Below are 13,943 nucleotides of genomic sequence, written 5' to 3' on the forward strand. Positions count from 1 at the left end.
TACTGGAGAAGCCTGAATGGAGAATTTGATCCCAGTTAACCAATGTTTGCAAATACTGAAAAAGATGCTTATTGTCCTTATTGGATGCTGCTCTGTACTCAGACAGCTCCTTCTTTTGAAGCCTGAAATGAAAGGCTTTTAAAGTTATTAAATATTTAGTTTTTTAAAAGGATACTTGTTTTTTATATATATACATACACGCATGCAGGCATTTGAGATATATATGTGTGTGTGTGTGTTTTATATGTATGTTTTTTATATAAATATATTTTTTTCCTTCAAGGAAGATGGGTGAATATCTAATAACTTGCCAAAGGGGAAGCCATAACGTGTGGAGATGCGTGCTCTGTCTGGAAGGCTTCAAAAGGTATGTATTTTGTTTGAAGTTTTTAGTCTCCCAAACCAATTAGACGATATGGATGTTATTGCTCCAAAGCATGTCAGTATGAAAACTGCCAGAGCTGTAAGGAATGAATGTTTTAATGTGTGTCTTTTTATGAAGTGTATTTAAAGAAGAACAATGCAGTTAGTGAAATGGTGCTATGTAGGTGATAGACATAAACGCAGGGAACCTGTCTGTCACATGTTTTGTAAATCTTGGAAAATGAAGAAGAGGAGGGTACAGTTAGAATTAATGAATGGTGGCCACAGTTCAGATTTCAATCAACAGACGTTTGATGAAGGATGAGATTTCGGTTTTTAATATCCGAAGAGATAACTTATCTGAAATCTGATCTTTCAAATTTCTAAGTCCAGAAGTGATGTTGGGAATTAGAAGAGGGCCTGACTTTACAATACACCTGTGTATTTTTCTAGATGGTTATAATCTTATCACTGTATTTTAAGATGAAATTCAAACCTGGAAATGGCTTTCTTTTGAGACACTCCCCCCCTCCTCCCCAAGTAATGCTTTCAGCTTGTGTGAGAGGTGAAGGTGAATTTGTAAATCGAAGGCTGTCTCTCCAGCTGAATCTTCAGGCCCTTCTCCATATGGTGAAGAGTCACAGCTGTCCTTTCAAGTCCATGGAGCCTTCTTCTGAGTACCTAACTTCAGAAAGCAAGTTCTTTTTGCTTCCTCAAATCCTCTCACTTGGATTGGTCTCCCTGGGTTGCTTCTCTTCCCTCAACCTTTTGTCTCCTATGGCTGTGACTATTTTTGTGTATTTCCAAATCGTCCCAGCTGTGTTCTACATGGAAATAGATAAACACTTTATATCATCTTCAGGAAATTAATTTGACATACTTGATAAAGATTTTCCATGGCTGATTTCGTTATTCTACAATTACAGATTTTAATTGGTAGCATTAAGATAGAGATGTACAAATTTTTTTTACTGCTTTTTATAATCCAGGAATTACAGAACAAGAACATACTTTGTTCTTTAATTGGTAAATGCGTGCGCTGGCTGTGCCTTTGATGGTTGGCTTCTTTACACTGCGTGTTCTGGTGTGAGAGTCTCTGTAAATCATTTGATATTTGAGCATCCCTTTGCCATGTGTCTGTCCTGCTGTTTGAGAGAGTGATTTAAAGAGTAAGGGAAAAAAAGCTATAACAAAAGCAACCTTGGTTAAATAACTTTCTCAGTACTATAACAACCAATTAAAAAATTCATCCTACAATAGGAGTAGTTGCATGCATTATAAACCACTCAATGATATACTGTTATACATCATTAGTTAATATTTCCGAACGCTCCTATTATATCTTAATGGACATTAAGAACATTCCCAATATATTGACTTAAAATGATATTTTCGTTATAATGCATTCAGTGACACCAGATGATGATTTTTTTCCACTTTCTGCATATTTTGCTAAGCATGAAATAGTTAACAGAGCTTTTGTTATTATTGCTTCCTGTGTTAACATCCAGCTCACAAAACAGGATGCTCTTGGTGGAGTTTTGAGTTGTCTCGGTTTCTCTCTGCTATTAGTCTAATTTTTTTTTGACACTGCACCTTTTCCTAAGGTTGGTTGCTTTTGTGATCTGGTGGGGTCTATGCCTGCTATCAGTCCCTTTGGCTGAAAATTGGTCAGTGGAATTCTGGTTGTGACTTACTGTGGTTTTATAAATTCCATGTATGTATGTGCATCTTAAATCTTTATTACCTATATCTTATACACTGGAAAAAGTTAAGGCTGTTTAAAAATTGCATTCTTTATTGGTGGACACTAGCACAAAATTGCATTCTTTGTGCTTCCTATTACATTGTTAATTGTTGTTAAAAGAAGCTGCGAAAATACAAAGCTTTGAGAATTTGTCATCCTTTCATTTTATTTTAATACCGTTTGATCAGTTGGTTCAGAATGCGTTTATACCATCACATTTCTTAAAGGGTTCATTCGTTACTATAGTGCTGTGAGGTTAATTGAATAATCATTAGTAGCTGGTATGGTCTGGTTAAAAAATGATTTAAGATTGATGAGAGTCCCAGCAAAGCACACATTTTCTTCTTACAGCATGAAAGAAGGCAGTCTGATTCCTCTGACATAGCCCTCTTCTTCAGCTGGCCATCTGGTCAGCTTATAACATTTAACACACAGCAATATATCTTTTCATTTGGAAAAATAAGTCACATTTTGGAACTAACTGGAATTTGTCTGCACCTTCGATCTATAGAGCTAACTTAGGTTCATGGCTGTTTGAGCTGCCTTTGTAATCAATCGCTTAGTTTTAATTATCCTGGCAATTCTTAAATGATCTCTGAAGATTTCAGATTTTGCTAGAAACAATGCAAAATCTTAATCACTATAATGCAGATAGTAACATTTTTATTTTATTTTGTCTAACTTTGCTTTGAAATTTGAGAATGCCCTTTGTTTTTCTTTTTATGATTGCTTTGTATGTTAGTTGCACTGAAAATCATAATAGGAACATGAAACTTGATCAGAAGAGGAAAATATTTATCATAATAGGATACTTACAGTAGCATTCCATGAGAATACAATTATTATAATTTCTAAAATTGGAGAGGTCAGGGCTGCTAAACTTTATTATTGCTGGCTGTAATTGGAAATAATTATTTTTGTTTGAATGGAACAAATAATTGGGCCACTCCTTTAAATTCTTTTGAAATTACTTCCGTTACTTAGATGAGTGCATTGTCTGTCAGTCATAAACATGAAAGTAGATGTAGAGAAGTGTGTGCTTGGACACTTAATTCTCTATGCAGAAGCTTGTTTTCAGCTGTCTTTATCTGCCCTTCTTTCCCTGCCAATCTCAATAGCTGAAACTTTAAAACACAGTCAGTCATATTTACATATTCTCAGGACCGCTAATATGTCTGTTGTAGCGGAGTGACTAGCCAGTAGGACTTAAGTCTTTTATTCAACGTCTTTGGTAGCTAGGGAGAAGCTATTTTTGTGATTTTGTATATGGTAAACAGGGAGAGAGAAAATCTGATTTCTCTCCGAAGCATGGGATATTTTCCACGCAAAGAGGACTCAAGTGCTGTATAGCTCAAGACAGTATTTGAGATAGAAGATACTTTTTTTTTTTTAGTGCTGTGCTGTATTTATTGGAATACATATTTATTAAATGTCATCATTTTCTAGTCTTTTGTATAAATATGTATACATAAATTACATATGTATGCTCATCTGTGTGCACATATACTCTAAATGCACTACATATATGCATATTGTTCACACACACACACACATATATATACATGTTGTCCGCTATTACCTCTTCCTCATTAATAAGTAAAAAGAAACAACTATCTTTTATTTTAATCAGCTGTTACAGATGTCTGATGGTGTTCAGGTTAATCTAAATTCAAAGATATTCTGTGAAATAAGTTATCTGCTCTTTAAAAAAAAATATTGCTTATAGGGAAAAATATCAGCAGCTCTTGATTAAGCAGGTATGGCTGTATGAGAACCCGCAGAAGGGCATGGAATGAGCGCTTTAGCTTGGAATGATGGAAATGATGCAAATACCCTTGCAGTGTGCGAGTTGCTGATTTAAAGCAGAAGACAGCTTGATTTACTTTTGCCTGTGGGCTAGGAATAGCAGCAAGCTTATTTTGACCAGTAAATGGAAAAAGCATGACATAAAAGTCACACAAAAAAACATTTTGCTTGTGTATATTGGAACTTGTTTAGCCGCATAACTCTGGAAGTTTCTTTGACTATATCTTTCCACGTATACACCATCTCTGCCTGTGTTGTTGTGCCGCCACGTTTCAGTAGCGCAGGTCACATTTATCTTTTGCTTGTTCTCCTTCCTAAACCAGAGCTCTCAATCTATCCTGACAGAACACGGATGTAAGAATTGCAAGAAATGACCCACTCCAGACAAGTTTATCGCAGCTTTTTCTGACTGAGTCATGAGGTAGCTTCTTATTTTGATTCACCTGCTAGACCCTCTGTCTATGCGTAGATTTATTTGTAGCAGGGAAAGTCACGTTACCAAATTGCAGTGTTTGTTCCTTGGATTTAAATAAGGCAATGAAGGAATGCATTTTCCCATCCTCTAAGTTACATTGTAGGTCTCCCAAGTGTTGTTTATTACTGCGTTATGCATTACCGGGCTGTACTTAGTTTCACTTGTGCAAAAAACACTTGTAAGATCCTGAGGAAATGAGGGGAAGAGCTCAAAACTGAACAGTCGGAAACAAAGCAGTTAAAGGATGGAACAGAAGACTAAATGACTTGCTTGCAGTTGTACGTAGCTAGGGACAAAACCTGGGAAGTGAAGCTGCACTTTCCCAAGATGCAGCCCAGTTAGCTAATCACAAAGCCATCCTTCCCCTCTTTTTATTATAATTCTGAAAGAGTAATTGCTGATGCTCATTGGGAACGACAGTCTTTGATCTGAAGTTTATCTGGTTTACTACAGCCACTAGTCACTTGTTACTGAGCTCACTGTAGTGTTACTAAATTGAATAGTTCAGCGAAAATATTTTAAAGCATGATGCTGCAGCTCCTCTAGATGCAGTGCTTTTAGAAATGTGGAGCTGGTTGTGCTCTACCCTTTGTGTGAAGAATCCATTAGGATTCAGTTTGCTTCTGAAATTTACTGATATTCCTACAGCTAATAAAAGAGCTTCAAAATACAAAATGTATCTTCATAATGCATGGTGCAGAGATCTCCAAGCTAGTCTGAAATGTGGATACACTGTTCCTGAGACCTGACCTAGTAGCTGTACAGTTATAGTGTACATGACAGTACACTCTGTCATGGTGATGTTCCAGAAAACTTGAAGCTAAATCAGGGATATTAAATACAGCACCAAATTGAGCCATGTAGACATGCTCTTATTCTCAAAGGGATTAACACATGTATTGACTTATTAACCCTGTGTATTGACTTTACCATGAGTTCTTGGACATTGGTGCATTTTACAAAGAGTAATGAAAAGCTCAGAAGGAAAATTTTTTTATCTGCAGGATTTATAGACTTGGCAACAGCTTAGTTTTCCACAAAGTATATGTTTCTGCACAATTATCTCTTTGCAGAGGAAGCTCTGGTGTTCTTGCTCTGTATGTATGGTTTATACTAATGCAGACGATCTGAATTCTCTGTTACTGCAGAAGACTGCTATCTGGCATGCTTTGTTGAATTACCTCATGGATTTTGGGTTCATGCCTTCAGTGTTACAGGTCCTGATCCCCCTCATCCAAGAGAATGGAGATGAAGGGAGAAACTTCCAGAAAAGTCTTTAATGTTAAAAGTTCCTGCTTTTCATATCTTTGGTATGTGGGATCCGTAGCACATAATAGCAGCACATAATAGCAGACCTTCAATACCTATGAGGAGGTTATTAAAAAGATGGAGACTGGCTATCCACAGAAGAGTATAGTAGGAGGATGAGACACAGTGGCCATAACGTGGAACAAGAGAGGTTCAGACTGCATATAGGAAAGCTTTGACCGTGAGTACAGTCGAGCGATAGAACAGATTGCCGAGAGAGGCTGTCCAGTCTCCATCTTTCATGGTTTTCAAGACAAAAATGGATAAAACCCTAAGGAACCTTGTCTGACCCCGCTTTGAGCGGGAGATTGGACTAGTTACCTTCTGAGATCCCTTCCAACCTGAATTATTCTATGAACTTAGGATCATAGGATGTATGTTCAGCCAAAGCGAATGTGTGAATGTAACTCAGAATGACATACCCATGGTAACTTTAAGTTAGATACCATAGATAAAAATAGAAATGATGGGCTTTAACATCACCAAGCAGCAAGACCATATTGAAAGTATCAGACTATGATGAAGCGTTTTGTTATGGCTAAAACTTTGTTCCTCCTATGCTGCAGTCACATTTCCACTTCAACATACGCTTACAGGGCAGACATTTCTCATGCTTTGAAAGCCCTGGCTTAATTTCTTGCAGTACTTGCATGAAAAAAAGGTACATTGTTTACTTCTTCCAGAGTACAGGCAGCCTTGACAAATGAGTTTTAAAATACCACTCGTTTTCCTAATGTAGACAAGTATCCTGGGATGGCATTAGCCACGGCTGCTCAATTGATACGAGTTTTGTGATTCTGTATGATTTTTGGAGTTTACATCACATTGAGATTAATAGTCTCTCAGAAGAATGGCAACCCATTCAGGTGCATGGTGGGAGCATGAGTGGGAGTTTTATACATTTCAGCTTTTGTTGTTTGCCTAGAGACTTATCTTTCAAGGCCAGAGATGATATAGGTGAGGACAATGGCATAAAAATAATATAGAAACATAGAATCCTAAGGGTTGAGGCTGTAAGTGCTTACAGCTAAGAGCAGCACTTACTGCTGGGAGTGCTCCAATTGATTTCAGTGAAATAATAGAAATCAATGTGACTACTCCCAGCTGTAAGCACTGTAGGCTGATTCTCAGCCAGCTGAAAATGAAGACACAAGCTGAGAATGTTATCCAAATCTCAGTAGTGAGTGTTTATTTGCATGATTTTTGTTGTTAATTTACATTTTTGAAGTTTTGGGTTTGGTGTGTGGGTTGTTTTTTTTTTTTGGTAACGCACATCTTTTTCTTTTTTTCCCCACCTGCATTTTTTCCCATGAGCACCTCTGGGTTTACCAAGCCAGGCTGGAACACTAATCATTGTAATGTCCTAACCAGTGGGGGATTCATTAAAAACTGCTAAAATCTTAGCAGATGCATCTGAGCATGCAGAGATGATGTTCAAATTGCCCTTAAACTTTTATTCTTTATTTCCTAAAACCTAGCAAGTCTTGCTTCTGAGAAATAACTAAACAGTATTTCACAGCAGCTTTCCAAACAAATTAACCTTTGGGTTGAGACCAGGCATGGAAATATCCAGCCCCAGAGGAGAATTTTTCAGAAAGTAATGAGCTCACATAAACACTGGATATGCTGAAATACTGAACAGTAATCTTAACCAAAGCACAAAAGCAAATGGAATAGTATGCACTGTAAATCTTTTCATCTATACATGTCCACCCAAAGAATAATTTTACATATGAGGAAACTGATGTATAGAAAAGTTCAGGGCTGTGTTGTCACTGCTTCAATTTTAGGCACCCTGGCAGAAGCACAGTTGTAGTTATGCTGATCAACATCTCTTTTTAAAAAAAAAAAAAGTTTGTTCCTTTAACACCCAAACACTGAGATTTTGCAAAATTGGAGACCACGTCATAAGTTTGACTTTAGCAAATGATAGTGATACATTTAGAAATGTATTGGATATGATAGGCCTGTGGTTTTGCAAGAGCAAGATCTAGGTTCTGTCCCTAGTCTCACTGCAGAAATTCAGTCTCCTAGCGTGATATCTACATGACGGCTGCCACAGATTCATAACATCTGAATGGAAAAATATAACAACTGTAGCTGTAATGTGCTTTTAAAGATTGGATTTTTCATTTTCATGCAGGCAAGGGTAAAAAGCAGACTTGGAAATTTGCAACTGCATTTAGTTGAAAAAACAGTTTGTACTGAAGCATGAGGTTATTGATCATAGAGCTAAAGGTTAAACCTGTAGTAAAGGCATGCTTGAATTAATGGCACATTCAAGAACGCTATTTCTAAGTTAAGGGCGTTTCCTATCTTTCCCACAAAAAAACTGCTATAAAGATACACAGGAGACGAGCAGCAAGCAGGTTTTGTATTGTCTTCTGATATTTTCATATAGGAGTAATGGACAGTTATTATGTTAACTGCAAACCAGATAGCATGTCAATGTCATATTCCAACTAGCAGACATGACTTTAAAGAGTCCCAAATGTATAGCAAAAACATGTGTCATTAGCAGTAAATGTGAACATCTTCAGATATTTGAAAGTAGCGCCAATAGCGTTTTAATTGGGATATTGGACTTGTACAGAAAACTGGTATCATTCAAAAACAAACAGAATTGAAGGTTAGTGTAAAAGCCATCATTTCTAATGCTGTTTTTCATGAAATTTACTTTTGTTTTTTTAAATATTTACCAAGTAGATTCTAAAGATATTGTTTCTAAAACAAAACCTAAGCAGATAAGGGGAAAAATGAAAACCGAAGAGAAATTGTGAGGTCTTATAATATTGTAAACTGTCCTTGTTTCGGTTTTGATTAATACCGAAAGCTGTCTGGATTTGTTTGTGTGTATGCGTCTGTGAGAGATATTAGATACAAATATGAACCCTGAATTAGGAGTGTGAAGCTAATTATCTCCTACTGAAGTCAGCCCTTTTGAAGTTGGTGAGTTTTAAGCACGTGTTTGTGAAGTGCTGTGGATGGGGGGTAGTTTTAAACTTGGAAGCGGAAAGATTTTTTTCTGAATGTTGACAGTCAATAGCTGTGATGTTACTGTTGTTTATCCTGTTTCACAATGAGAGCAAAGATGGTCAATATGAAGCATGAGAAGTGAATTGCATGATCAGTTTTTACCCACAAGGCAATTGAAGAATAAATTTTACTTTTTAGCCCAAGTAACTAGTTTTTCTGCATGCTATTAGTTAGCTAACAAATACTGCTAATGACTTGTATTCCAGTTCAAAGATACTACGGTAAGAATGCAGCAAACTGTAGCTCCCTTGGTATGCCGACAAACCCAGGAACAACAGATTGGCAACAGGATCTGGGAGAGTGCTAGAGAGCTAAGTACTTTGCCAAAGGTCATGTTTTTCCTCTTATGTCAGGACCTTGAGTGCATTTCCACCTTTTTGGGGGTCTGGCTGCCTGGGCTCTGGGCCATGGTAGCGCAGCTGGTGGCTGTGGCGATAGCCAGTCCCTGCTGTGGGGCTTAAAAAAAATTCTCTGAGGTTAAGCATGTGGTATATCGAGAACTACTGAGAAAGCAAATGAAGAAATATGGTATATGGTGAACGTTATGAAATGGTGAAAGTCATGTGCACATGCTTTTTTCATGTACCTTCCTGTGTACTTACTGAAGGAAAATAATTCACATTTTCACATGTATATTATTCACATATTCACATAATGAGCTATGTGGTTAACTAGAATGTAGTGTAAACTTCTAGAAGCTTAGCTTTTACTTTAAAAAAAAAACAAAAAACAAAAAAACCGACACACACACCTGTGTAAAACTTGTATGATTTAAAGCGCAATTAAATCATAATTACTGTGGGAATTTGTTAGTTGATTTACTACAGCACAGCATTGTCCAAAATTTTGGAGAGTTGTAGTACTACATTTATCAGGGAAGTATTGTGATAAACTGAGCTAACGTATCAAGTGTCACGTAATAACTGTAACGTAACTAATGCAAAATGGCATGAATTTGAAAATTCCCGTAGGGGCTGAAATGTTGAATGAAAAACTTCAAACAAAGGATTCATATATAAAAAGGAACATTTTAGTGTTGGTGGCTGTTTTAAGTGCATTTGGCTAGTTGCTTGGATGAAGCAAAGAGTACTGAAGGAAAACCTACATACAGAAATAATGACAAGAATAAGAAATAATCTGTCTCTTACTGAATTATGAACTTTGCCAAGAAAGGTAAAAGGAAGTCAGGAAGGTAGAGTCCTAAGCATATAGGAAGTTTACTGTTTTCTTTTTATTTTAAATAGATAAAGGATGGCGCTCATGTGCTTTGGTTTTTACCTCTTTGGCAAAATGAAAGTAGGGAAAAATGATAAAATATTGATAGGAACAAAAATACTTATTTTTCTTCTTAGTGTTTTCAAGTATTTTGTGTATCAGCACTATTGACAAATTGGTCAACATAGCAAGTGAGGTGTGAGAGCAGTGTAACGGGCTTTTGTTCTTTTATGGGCATATGTTGTAAAAAGGTGGTAAATATTGGTGCATAATGTGTAGGTGAGGTTGAAGTGAGAGGTGCAAATATTTAGATACAAGGAACAAATACTGTTCTGTTGAAGTAGTTAGTGCAGTGATAGAATTTCAGAGCGCATAAAACATGTTTACTACATTGAACTAACTGCTAGAGGAAAGGTAAACACAAAATTCAGCCAAAACATGCTTAGGTTTTATGCATCAGGAAGGCAATTCTGCCTTGACTTCCCTTACAATTTGCTATATTGTATGTGTTATCAGTGGAGTAGCACTCACAAGTCAAGTTACTATTTGCTTTTCTATTTAAATATGCACCCAAGTTAGGCTCCTGTTGATAAGTGACAGCTGAAAAGATTTTCTTGAAGTTTTTGCTTATCTCTAGAGCATTAACATATTGTTTTTCTCTCACTATTGACAAAATTTTGACTTTGGGAGGACTTCTGAGAGTTAAAATATGAAATCACCTGGAACTGTATCATAAAAATGACACTTTGAAATCAAAGATGTTGATGTGAAGTAGAGTTTAGGTTTAGTAGAGTAGGTTTAAGTGCCTTTCTTAGAGAATATTGCCTTTGGGAAAACTATCTTTCAACAGAAATTCAGCAGCATATTTATGCATATTTGCTGGACGCTTGATTTAATGCATGTTGGGCAGTGCATGTATTTGTCAGGCCATTTATGCAGCACTTTCTCCAAAGGACTATGCTTTTGGAACAAAATAATGTTTTCATTTCCCTGATAAATTTAAAGCTTCTGCAAAGCAACAACAGCCCTCTTGATTTTTGAGGGGAGCAATAATATGAAAAACGTGCATATTTTCCTAAAAGCCATACTAACATAATAATCTTGGCTGGAAATCAGCGAGATAAGTGCCTGACAACAGGAAGCATTCTCATTTTTCTTAAGAAAGAATCAGCTGATGATCTCAATATGTAATAAAGTATTACTACTTAGCAAATGATGATTAAGAGCAAAGCAAAACCTACACAAACTTTTTTGATATTTTTCTTTTTAAAGCAGTGCACGTTATTCACAGATCCTGTGCATAAATTGTCTGACACCGTGAGCAGAAGCTATAGGAAAATTTATTTGCATTCAGAGTTCTAAGGTTGAAGGATCCTAAAGACTGTTCTATTGTGAATATAAAATAATAAAGAGAATAATGAGTAAGTATTATGCAGTTGCTATAAGCAACTATTATGTAGAACTGGATGAGATGAAAAGATGAAAAAAAATCTAAAAAACATGTTTCAAATTAGATGTCTGTTTCTGTAGTGCAAACAGTTGGATCCTCTTTGAAAAATCAGATGCTGACTTTGAAACACAGTAGGGATATTGTGTGGGCTTTCTCCGGAAAGCTCCTGTTCATCCACATGCCTTATGCTCAGTCCAGTGATAATCCTCTTAGCTTCTTGATGACTACTCTACTATATCACTTTCCAATTAATTTAGCTCAGGATCTTTATCACAGATGGGGCAGCAATGACCATTTGTCCTTGTTTCTCCATCCCAGGCTCTCGAAAATGACAGCATCTTCAAAAAAAACCAGTGCCTAGTTCAGTTCTCATGTCCTTCAGTTAGTTATTATGCATGGGGAAAGACAGAGATTTAAATGTGTTGGGGCAAATGAATATGATCTTAATGTCTCTTTGATCTTGGTGATCATTTCTTTAGCCTTTTGAAAGACTTAATATAGAATTTGCTCTTAGTCCTCAGAATATACATTTTACAGAGCTTTATAACTTTGGTTTATAACTTTGGATGTTTGATATGTTTTTTGCATTGCTTTTATATTTTGGGAGTAACTCTCTTTGACATGATAATTGATTCTAGTTTTAAACACTTGGCACCCTTAGTACTTGCAGCTTCATGCTGGAATGAGTTTAAATCTGAATGACTTCTAACCTCCTGTTGTTGGGCTCACCATCTGAGGAGTCTTTGAATCACAAGAAACACAGCAAACCCTGTTTCTAAGTTTCCAGTAATCTTTTTTTTTTCCTTATTTCAAAGATTGTGTTTTGTTTTTAAACTCTAATAACTTTTTCCTAGGCTGCTTCAGACAGCAGAGGTTGTCTCCTCACCTAATCTGCTTCTAAACATTTCACTTGAGCATCCACTGCAAATCCGTTATGTGTGTCCCAGGCCTGCAGACTTTGAGCAAAAATGAGCATCTTTGCCATTTCCAGCAACCAACTGCCCAGCACCAGTTTTTTTATGTAATCCACATGGATAATTTTCCTTTACTACTCCTACTGCGTTACTTTTGGCTTTTTGGCTTCCACATCTAGAAGCACACCGAAGAGCTTATGCGCGTCATGTCGCTACTGTATGTGCTGCGCCCAGACCAAGAGAAATCAGCTCTGCTCCCTTGTCTACCTTATCTCTAGCGTCTGGGTGAGAAGGTGTCATGAGTAAATCACGCTCTCGTATGAGCTCCAGGAACCCACGTTGTTCTGGCACAGAGACCAAGCTAAGCCACCTAATGATGGCTGACATGTTGATAATCTATTTTGTAGATTATTGTATATTTCTGCCCATGCATTCCTATTGCTGTAAAGTATCTTGACTAGCGGACTGTTGCGTTCACATATGTGAAAATGGTTTTAAAAAAAATACCATTTTTCAATTCCAGGAAGTCTTGGTCGTTGATCCCGATGCTACTATCACTCTGAAATTGTTAGTTACTATCGTCTGTGAAAAGCCAGCAGTGAACAGCACCGCCCCTTTAGAAATTGACAGTCATTCTGCAAGAACGTTTTATTTTCAAAACAAAGATTAAAATACTAAGAATTATATGCTGGATTTGAAGGTTACTTCACCAGTAGGTACAAAAGACTTTCTCCACCTTGGTACCCCGTTTTGTTTATAATCAAATTAAATACTGGGCCAGTTGCTAGGCTGTGAATTGTTTCAGCAAAGTTACTTGTTTATTGCCCGGCTGGGATTTGATGTGGTCCGGTCATACTTGTGTGGCCTTCAGTATTTCTAAGATCAGGCAAAGACATCGTGTACCGCAGCTCCCCTGATTAGGGCCTTTAAAAAAAAACAAAACAAAACACCTTTTTTGTGTGTGTAAAGCCAAGCCTTCCCCTTTCGATCTTAATTCTTTCTGGAGTTGTTGACACCTCATTTCACTATCACTTCTGCCTTTGAGTGTTGCAAATCTTCACTTGGTTACCTCTGTGAAATTCAAGCTGTGATAGTATTCCACATTAACCAGTCATACTGGTATACGTTTCTTGTAAGTACTCGTAGTAGTACATTTCCTCCAGTGATCTTTGTTTCCTTCAAATGTGGTATATAGCAACTTCAAAAATGACAAGGGATTCTTATGCATCTTTTTCTCATTTGAATCAGCTTTTCTACTAGGAGGTTCATCTATATTTTAATAGTTTATTCATAGTAATGATAAATGGATTGGGAAGTATTTTTAATAATTCAAAAAATTTGAAAATTCTGAGCTACAGTTCTCTTTATAGATTAGCGTTCAGCTCTGTGTAGCACCTCTTTTCTAGAAAAAACATCTGAGACCAATTTGCAATGTAATGAGTTGTATAGCTGTAGTTTAGAGATTGTTTAAACTGGGAGAATAACAATTATGACAATATTTCATCCTAAAAGAGACAGATCTTTGAGATGATTTTGAAGGATAAAGAGGAAGGAAATTACAGGAACGAAAGTACTGTCTCTGAAGTGTGTGGGACAAATACTTGTCTCATGGATGTCAATAACAAAGTT

At 36.7% G+C, this 13,943-nt stretch overlaps 1 long non-coding RNA gene across 1 annotated transcript in view; it reads left to right on the forward strand.

Moving 5' to 3' along the window:
• The first annotated feature begins 291 nt into the window (after positions 1–291).
• Positions 292–13,943, forward strand: part of LOC138067985 (uncharacterized) — a 150,041-nt gene continuing 136,389 nt past the window's right edge. Inside the window, exon 1 of the long non-coding RNA XR_011142454.1 lies at positions 292–367. This is a non-coding gene — a long non-coding RNA (uncharacterized lncRNA). The remainder of the gene's footprint in view (positions 368–13,943) is intronic.

Source organism: Struthio camelus, chromosome 8 (assembly GCF_040807025.1).
Source record: "Struthio camelus isolate bStrCam1 chromosome 8, bStrCam1.hap1, whole genome shotgun sequence".
Lineage (NCBI taxonomy): Eukaryota > Metazoa > Chordata > Aves > Struthioniformes > Struthionidae > Struthio > Struthio camelus.